Raw genomic sequence first — 10,336 nt, 5'->3', positions numbered from 1 at the left:
CCCCTTCGACACTTGGTGAAATTGACAGTGTTCTATTGGGTAGCATTGCATTGCATTGCCAAATGCATTTTACATAGGCTAGTTTTTGCTTGTTTTTAAAAAATGTAATGGCAAGAATTCACACATATATGAAAGGACATTGTGTCATTTCCAAAAATCAAATGCAAAGGTTAAAAAAATGTGTTTTTTTTTGTCATTTTGCAACGCTTCAATTTTAAACAAATGTACAATACCGTGATATATACCGTGATATATACCGTGACTAAAATTATACCGAGGTATACATTTTTGGCCATATCGCCCACCCCTAATTGAAACTGCGTGCTTTGCTTATTATAAAATTCGTTATTCATAGTGGTGTTTACAGGCAAGTGTGACGGAGGTCATCTTGCACCTGTTAAACCTCACTCCCATCCCGGGTCAGCGGCACCACTGTGACAGAGGTCATCTTGCACCTGTTCACCCCCCTCGGGGATCGAACGTGCGACCTCGTCAACTACAACGGTTCGGCAATGGGAGACACAGTACGATACCGCTGGGCCAAGAGACTAGTCTCTCGGCCCAACGGCACGAGACTGTATGAGGCTATCGGAGGGAGGTTTACCAACGTTCCACGCCAACTCTGTGCTAGTTAGCCTCCGTTACACAAGCTTCTCAGAATGTGGCATACAGCCTGATAATAGCAGTAATTTCATTTGTCAATGAGAAACAGTGAAATTATTGACAACTCGTAGCAATTCAGATATGGAAAAATGACGTACCACCAACAAGTCGAGTTGTGCTGAGGATGATCAGAGTTCGTTCAGTGTATCCAATGGAAAGGAGATATAGTTTTAGGAGCCGTCATGTCACATTTAGGATATGTTTCTCTTATTGCATTTCGGTTGTTGATTGAGAATGTCATGGGAATAAACCGTGGACGTGGAGAGAGAAGAGGAGACAGAGTAGGAGGTGGGCAAATAGACAGACTGGAGAGAATGGAGGAATGCAGAGGTAGGCTAGTGGTAGACGAGAGGGCAAGTAAGTTCAAGAAGTCAGGGGCAAACTAGTGCTGGAGATATCATGGTACTGAAAGAAAAAGGGTATTATTTGGGTCTGGCGGCTGGCGCCTAAAAAAGTTATTGGACTTTAATTTAATTTGAGCTACTAATGTCAATGCACAATACACACTACAAGTAGGCTAGCCTATTTTAGGCTAGGCCTATACCCCCACAATGAACATTGTCTTAAGTCATCCCCCTCAATGAAAATGGTCACATCACCTCCCTCTAAAACAGACATCCCTTCTTCACATAATGTGTTAAAATTGCACTTTTAACAACTACATTTTCAAAATGTTCTTGGGGGAGAAACCCCCGAACCACCAATAATTAGAATCAATCTCTGAGTGACCATCCCCAGCTGACATTCATTCTTTTGAAAAAGAATTCCATGAATATACATACAGTTCCCAAAAAAGACTAGCAAGAAAATACCCTGTTTTTGACCTTTTGGCCTTCAAATTTGACCCTAAAGGTCAAGTTCAGTGCTGGCAACAAGTTGATTCTGAATCCATGCTGATTACTTCTGGCATGGTTGCCCACTTTTAACAACTTTGTAACAACAATGTTTTACCAAATAACACTTTGACTATGTTTGACCTTTTGACCTTCAGATTTGACCTTGAAGGTCAAGTTCCATGTTGGCAACCGGGTGATTCTGAAACCTTAGTCTGTGCTGATAATTTCTGGCATGGTTGCCAACTTTTAACAAAAAAAAAACATCAAAAGTTTATTTAAGCACCTTAGCTGCTGGTGGCACCGTGGCAGGCTGACTAACCAGTCTGGCAACATTCTGTATTTTTGATGTTCCTCTTCCGGGAATGCTACCTGGAAGAATGGGGGTGTGTCTAGACCTGATATGTTGCTGTTAAGTTTTGTTTTACAGTGAAGGCCTGGTACTAGGGTGTTGCCTTTTTTCTAAGCGCAACATAGGCCATACCAATGGTCTTAAAAATCTAACAGTGAAGCTCGAGTGACTAAGGAAGGTGTCATACTGCAGCAAGAACAGTGAAATTATATTACAGTGACATTATATTACAGTGACATTTAGCTTTTAGACATTTAACAGTGACATTTAGCTACTTAAATAACCGTAAGTCTTGGTTGTGTGCTGAAATGGCTTCCATGTCTGTGTCGGAAGAAGATTTATCCTGCCCTGTGTGTTTCCTGTACTTCTGGCATGCAGTCACAGCTTCTGTAAAGGCTGCTTGAAGACATTCTGGCAAGGTAAAGGATCGAGGGAATGTCCGGTCTGCAGGGCGAAATCTTCACAAAATGATCCTCCACGTAACCTTCTCCTGAAGAACATGTGTGAGGCCTTTTTGAAGGAGATGAAAAAACCCAAAGATAGAAAGGAGAAAAAAGGCCAGAAGAAACTCCTCTGCTCTCTGCATCAGTCAGAACTGAAATTCTTCTGCCAAGAGGATAAACAGCTGGTGTGCCTAGCGTGTCAAGACTCAAAACTCCATAAAAACCACAACTTAAGACCCATTAATGAAGCAGCACAGGAGCGTAAGGTAGGCCTATCTACGTAATCAGGAAATGTAGTTGAAACTTTGAAAATTACTTTTCTGACATATGTTTGTTCTGCTTTGCACAGTGCACAGGTCTGGATTAAGATGGCCTGGTGCCCCTAGGCTATAGGTTGCTGTTGCCCCCCCTGGAAAGCAAATTTGGCCTACATAGTCATAATAATTACAAGTGAGGAATTAAAGATAACATGTCTGCCAGTTGTGGAGGTGAGAATTAACAAAATATAAACCGTGCTCAACCTTACAGATTATTTTTTCAATATTGCATCTTGTAACAATTCTGCAAATTTTGACTTTTGGCAAATCAGGGGTCACTAGGCTGCAGCCATATCTAGCCTGTGTGTTAATCCAGCCCTGGTGGCTGTAGCGGCCAAAGTGGACTTTAAGTTAAATAAATAGAAATTGCTTAAAAATGCATAAATAGATAATAAATAATTTCATTTGAATTTGTAATTTCATAGATAAGTTAATTTCATGATGAATATTATATAGGAAGGATAAAAGTATAAGAATTCATGTTTATAAGATAACTTTTTGTTTTGGATTAAAAATGTGTACTGTCGCTTTAAGACTCACGGACGGCTTCCATAGCCTCTCGCGCTTTTCATTTCAGATCGCAAGGACCCGTGGAAGCGAACAGTCTTTTTACCTGTTGCCTCTGTTGCTCTTCAACTTCGGACATTTAAACCTTTTATTTTCAGTAGTTGATGTTTTTTGTTAGTTCATGTACATTTTGTAAATACCTTAAGAAGAACACTAAACTTCAGTGATGGGCAAATGAAGCTTTGTTGAAGCACAAAGCTTCAGTGGCGAATGCTTCGAGTAATGGGTGATTGATTCAGTGCTTCAAATACTCTATGAGGACACCTGCTGGCAAAAAACGCGGAATTGCAGTTTGAACCAAAACGCAAAATGAAAAGGCCTACATGGATTCTTGTGCATGAATAAAACAACTGAAAAAATGCCTTCACGTTTATTTTGCGAGAACGAATTAACGGCGTGCATTAAGTATTTTAGTCACTGAAATGTGACGGATCATAATGGACATAGGCCTAAAAATCTCCTAGTCATTTGCCACAAAATTGCATTGCAGTTAGTCACAGTAATATTTTATCCCAAAAACGACTGATTACGTTTTTTTATGTTTATAAACTTCAGCGACAAGAATGCTTCTGCCCTGACATTCTGACCACATGGCTACCGAGGTGGAGCAGGGTTAGAACTCACGGTCATTACGTTGTGAGCGCACCACTCTATCCACTACACTACGGAGACTGACTTTCTCCGGAAGGAAACAAGCTGGTATTTAACTGTAGGCGTTGCGAAATGCATTTTGTAATGACATTTAAATTTTAAATGTTCAATTTTAAAAGCCAAATTACAGTTGCCATAGGGCACCCTTGCTCATTGTTCATTTTTGTTCATTGTATTACGCTAGCTGCACTGAATTTGGTGAATTCTTCCTACTACAAACCTGCAATCGCACGCAGGCTCGCAGCACTTTGATCAACTTCAATGCTGCGCAACTCTTTCAGTCGACTCCTCACGTCACTGTTGAAGCTTCATGTGAATGGGCGCTGAATGAAGCTTCAAACGTCACGAATCACGTGATCAACTGCAAACGAATCAAGCTCCGATACACGCTTTCCTTTGCGATGGTTCATTTTTCTGACACACGCTTCGACACGGGAGACCACAGACCTGTATTAACCTAGACTGGCAATGGGCGGTTCCAGCCAGTGGCAGCTTTTCGGATTGACTGGGCGCAGCCATCTTTGCCTTTTTCGCGCCCTGTGGGCTCCTCCCACAGACGTAGCCCCGCCTAGTGGAGACTATCGCAGCTGTGTGCCATAGGAATGCATACGATTTCAAACGGTGATTACAACGTTATCAAAGTGGGTTTCAATCATTTTTTGTAAGATTTTGACAAGTCGTAACGTCTAAATTCTCACTCCAATAATGAAATAACCCTCACTACCTCCAAACGTTTTATTAGAGAGCCTGAAGCTGAGCGGTCTTGCCAGATAGGGCGGTTTCCCGCCCAATCGGGGCCGTTGAGGAAGGCGGTCTGTGGGTAAAAATGGACGGAAATAATCAGTGTTATCTGGCAACCCCGAAGCCGACTGTTTTCGTTGCCGCTTATGCAGGTTTGTGGATATTTGTGACACTGAATCGGCCATGCTTACGTGTGTAAAGCTTATTTTATGTACTTAACTCAGATGTAATGACAACTGTGTATATTGGTATGTATATTTCTTAAATAAGCCGTACGTTTTCAGTGAAGCTACCGGTAACTGTGCTATTATTAATACACCCCCCCCCCCCCCCCCCCCCCCCCACCCCCCAAGGACGCTGAAGGTAACCTAGCAACAACACGGCACAGCACATTGCAGCTGTGAAAATAACGAGCCACTTGAGAGCGAGACTTTTCTAGAACATTAATTTATACTAGAGCTATTGTTCTAAAGACGTTACACATGGCCTGGTCAGTGAACCAGTGTTGCAAAAAAAATATTTTTAAAAAAACCCATCGGTGCATGACGTCATTACGTAATTACGGGAGTCTCCACTAAGATGGCGGACTACGATTCTGAGGCTCTGAGAAATCCGAAAATTTCGAGGGGCATTGCCAGTCTAGGTTAATACAGGTATGTGCGGGAGACTCATTGGGAACATCACTGCTAAACTTCCGTTTTCATTTCAAAACGTTGTGGAGTGGTTTTATTTCAATTACTTGGACAAAGACAGTGGAAACAGTAACTTTTGGTCGGAGAAGTAACAGCGTAAGAAATAGCACTTTCCTCGCGGTCTCACCAAGACCAAACCTCTACATTAGTAAGAAGACTTGCTTGACTTTGGACTACAAACGGTGGAGAGGTTTGCTGAAAGTGGAAAAGAAGATTCATCGAGAGATTTACCGAGAGACTTCTGGAAGCGGCATGATCACGCGCTGCGTTCCTGACTGGTGAGTGGACAAGTGGCTCGTGGCTGCAACGTGACTGTCGCTGCAACGTGACTCTCGCAAGTGGAATCGGGGAAAAAAAAACGGACTGACTTTCAAACGCAATCATGGCAAGCGAGGAGGAGAAAACGGTAAGCCCTCCGGGGGAAAAACGTTTGGTTAAACCAACACAAGTGTCATTGGAAAATAATCTGCAAACGAAAATCAGCTCCAGAAGAGCCAAGCTAGGCAAATTGACTGAGAAAAGAAAGGAAATGCTTGCTTTAATGGATGATGATGCAAACGTGGAAATTATAACACAGGAGTTGTTAAACAAATATGAAGAGCTGATAGAAGAATTCAGTAAAATAAATGCTGAGGTGAAAGATCTGTTCAGTCAGCTGGGATGTTTAGAGAACATGAAAGCAGATCAAAGTGATTGGTTTCAGCCAAGATATGATGAGCACAGTAACTTTGTGCAAGAAGTGAATACATGGATACAGGATGCAATGCTTCGTATTGAAGAGTCTCAAAAAGTGAATGATGAAGTAAAGCCTGAAGATAGCGCTTCAGCTTCATCCAGAAGGAGTAGAAAAGCTAGGTCTGTCTCCTCTGCAACTGTGGTATCAGCAGCTCGTGCTGAACGGCTAAAAGTCGAATTGGAACAAGCTACTTTGCTAAGAAAGTCAGCTACATTGAAACAAAAAATGGCTTTGGAGGAACAAGAGCTACAGCTCAAAGCACAAAAGGAAGAATTGGAGTTACAAGCAGAGCTTGATGAAAAAGATGCAAAATTAGCCGTGCTAAAGAAATATGAAGAAGGCTCACATGTGTCACGAGGTTCTAGAGGCTCTAGAGGGGAGTCACTGATGGCTACTCAGAAACAACATGTCAGCTACAGTAGGAGCGGTGGGGCTAGTAATGTATCTCAGCACAGCCGTAGTGGAATAGTTGCCAATGTAGCACCTGCTATACAGCCAGCGCCTGTTGCACAGCCAGCGCCTGCTGCACGACCAGTGCCTGTTACAAGACAAGTGCATGTCACTCCAAAGGGCAATTCAGCAAACACAGATAACCTGGTTTCCGTCATGCAACGCCAAAACGAAATAACTGAGAGCTTAATTAAGCAACAAAAGCTATCTACATTGCCATCACCAAACATTCCAATGTTTAAAGGAGATCCTATGGAATACCGTCTCTTCATGAGAGCTTTCGAGCATCGCATAGAGAGCAAAACCGATAACAGCAAAGATCGGCTTTACTATTTGGAACAGCACACGAGCGGTCAGCCTAATGACTTAGTGCGCAGTTGTTTTCACATGGACCCAGATCAGGGCTATCCTGAAGCCAAGAAATTATTAAAGGAGCGCTTTGGTGACAAATACAAAATCTCAATGGCATACCTTGACAAGGCTCTAAATTGGCCTACCATAAAGTCAGATGACGCCAAGGCACTTGAAGCATATGCTCTGTTTCTGACCAACTGTAACAATGCAATGTCGGACTTAGAGTACTTGGATGAGATGGAGAATGCCGCGAACATGCGCACAGTCATCTCCAAGCTCCCATACAGGCTGAGGGAGAGATTCAGGAGCGTCGCCATTGACATTCAGAAGAAAGATCGGCGAACAAAGTTTGAAGACGTGGTGTCATTCGTTACAAAACAGGCTGAAATGGCAGCACACCCTGTGTTTGGAGAAATCTCAGGTCAGACCAAGCGACAACCTGAAAAGTCAGCTGTCAAGAAAAACATCACAGCATTAGCCACTGAAGCTAAAGAACAGAAAGCAGTGAAATATGTTGCTGGTGCTGACAAGCAAGCTAAAGAGAAGAAACCAAACATAAACATGGCATTTGTGAAACCTTGTATCTTCTGCCAGGGTGATCATACAATGGAACAGTGCAGGAAACTTCAGAAAAAGTTGCACAAAGAAAAATTGGAATTCCTTAAAAGCAAGGGCCTCTGCTTCAGCTGTCTTAAAGGAGGACACATGAGCAGTACCTGAGTGATTCTACGAATCCCCTACGCTTTTGGCAAAAACAAAATGTCAATTATCAGTATTTTTTTTCAACTAAATGACCTAGATGTTTACATAGTGTATATATTTAAGTTTCCAAACAAACAAATTGCCAAGCTTAATCTTAAATCATTTGATAAATACTCTAATGAAAGCGAACATTTGCTTAATTATTTTGTCAACAGTGTCATGGACAAATACTGTGTCATTTCAAACATATATAAAAATACTACAGAGTTGAAACAATATATGTTTGAAAGTGCTTATGTCCCTTTGCAGTAATGTTGTCATTAATCTGTGCAACTGATATAGAAAATGTGATTGTTGAGCTTCATAAGTAGGTGTAGTGGCCGTTTGTCAAACAAAATCAAATTAAACTTAAATCAAACGGAACACTTCAGGCACCATGGGCAGGTAATGTACGCAGGCAAGACAAAGTCCAATTTCCAGGCAAAGTTCTTGAGTTGATGGTGGTTTATTTTATTCCAGTTGAGCAAACACATGGCATCTCTCGCTCTGGTAAAAAACCATATGCCCATCACCCAGGTGCCTACACAGATCACCACCTACTTCCTACCTATATACAGGTGTACCTGTGCCCACTATCGCCCCCAAGTGTTCAAATGATATATCGGTAAATAAATCAAAGAAAAATGACTAAAGCTATCAAGCCAAGCAAATAACTAAACAAGTAGAATTATCATTTATTATTAAAATTACCACATTACTAAAATACTAATAACTAATCATAAAAACAATAAACAAATTAACCATTAACTTTAGCATTACTTAAAAAGAATAGTATAGCTCCAACAGTAGGATTTTATGAGTCACTGTGATACAGACTGACACATTTTTCATCATAAATCCCTGTAACGTCTGATTTGAATATAGTCACCCTCCTTACACAAGACTTCCTTCTCCAGAGATAATCCCTAGTGTATGTTCATAGGATTTTTCCAACACATAAGGGATCAATAGCGCAAAAACACTTTCAAAACAGTCAACGGTGTTACTCAACTGTGTTACGGTCAACAGTGCAGGGGAACAAGTCGGCACTTTCTTAGGAGAGAAAAACAGAGCAGACAAACCCATCTCCCTAGAACACAAATTATTTTGTTTGTTTGTCTGTCAATATGGATATAAATTGGCAAAAACATACTCCTCCTCAACTGTCATCAGTGTTGCCAGATTGGGCTGGTTCCCGCCCAATTGGGCTGCTTAGGATGGCCGTGTGCGGGTAAAAATGGCATCTATCAGAAAAACCTTCCCACTGCCATATAAATCAATAGAATTGGGCGGATTTTTAGGGCGGATTTTGATCATTTTTTGGGTTGGAAATCATCAGCCTCATCTGGCAACCCTGACTGTCATACTTAATTGTAACACCATTGACGGTAACACCGTTGACATTTCAGCCATTTTTATGGTGTTGTGCTAACTGAGGACCTCAGAAGTTCCACCACAACACCTTAATCAATTCATGTATCTGTATGCTTTATCTGTGTTTTTCTACATGTGATTTCTAATTCAGATTCTTATGAATATGTTGATAACACAGTTGACAGGCAATTTTCCCGCTATGAGAACATGAAAAAGAATGGATTAAATTATGGAAGGATGGAGCTCAAAATTTACCAAAAAGTCTTCCTGTATCCTGCCAAAGAGGTTATGACATCACGTGATGTTATTCGTATGGCCTAAGACCAAACCATTACTGATTTATGGAGGAGGTTTCAGACCGTGACACGGTTAACACAGTTTTCGTGGACACACACAAAATGGCAAATTTCATGTATAATGGAAAGGACAGTGGTCTTTCTGACAGTTTTGTCATATTGTGATGATTACTGTGAATCAACATTTGCAATCGTCTTGGGCAAAACAAGTTTCTTTACATGCTAATATGAAGACTGAATCTGACATTTGGAAAACAGGACGGCATGAAAACGCCCAAAACCAGTATTAAATATTCATTCTTGCTGAGGGAAATAATGCTATGTCTATACTTTCTGTATTATATGAAAGATAAATGTTTTCTAATGTCCAAAACATCATTGGATGCAGTTATTAGTTAGTGGAATTGCCAAATAAAATCCACGGACTTAAAAGTGTAGGCGAATTAGAGAATCACTCATCTGTGAAGAAAAGAAGAGCTGTGAGTTGTGTTCAGCTAAACACCCTACGCTGTTAGACATAAAGCAGAAACCTAAAGAATTACAGAAAGAAAACGCTTCACGGGAGGAACAAAAAGAGGAGTCTTCACAGGAAGAACAAACTGTGATCAGTGGATTCGTGGACGCTGGAGAAACTTGCTCTCAGACTGGGGCCGGGGGTACAGGAACCGTCCTAGCCATTGTTCCAGTGAGAGTGAAGGCAAAGAAAGGTGACAAGGTGCTAACTTGCTATGCGTTCCTGGATCCAGGCAGCAACGCCTCCTTTTGCACTAACAAGCTAGCCAACAACCTTAACTTGCCAGGAACAAATGTAAACATCCTACTTACCACCATGGGAGACCAAAAAGCCGTCTCATGCCAAGTGCTACCAGACCTAGAAGTCAGCAGTCTGGAGGGTGACGACTTTGTCGAACTCACTGGTGTGTTCACACAAAAGGCCATACCTGCTAGTCAGGAGAACATCCCAACCCAGGAAGACGTGGATAGGTGGCCACATTTACGAGGTGTACGAATTCCATCGATCAAGGCGGATATCGATCTTCTGATTGGGACTGACGTCGCAAAGGCTATGGAGCCAGAAGAGGTAATCCGCAGTGTGAACCATGGTCCTTATGCCATTCGTACAGCC

This window comes from Engraulis encrasicolus, chromosome 13, assembly GCF_034702125.1.
Source record: "Engraulis encrasicolus isolate BLACKSEA-1 chromosome 13, IST_EnEncr_1.0, whole genome shotgun sequence".
In the NCBI taxonomy this organism is placed as follows: domain Eukaryota; kingdom Metazoa; phylum Chordata; class Actinopteri; order Clupeiformes; family Engraulidae; genus Engraulis; species Engraulis encrasicolus.
The sequence above is the reverse complement of the archived record's forward strand: the minus strand, read 5'-3'. Positions refer to the sequence as shown.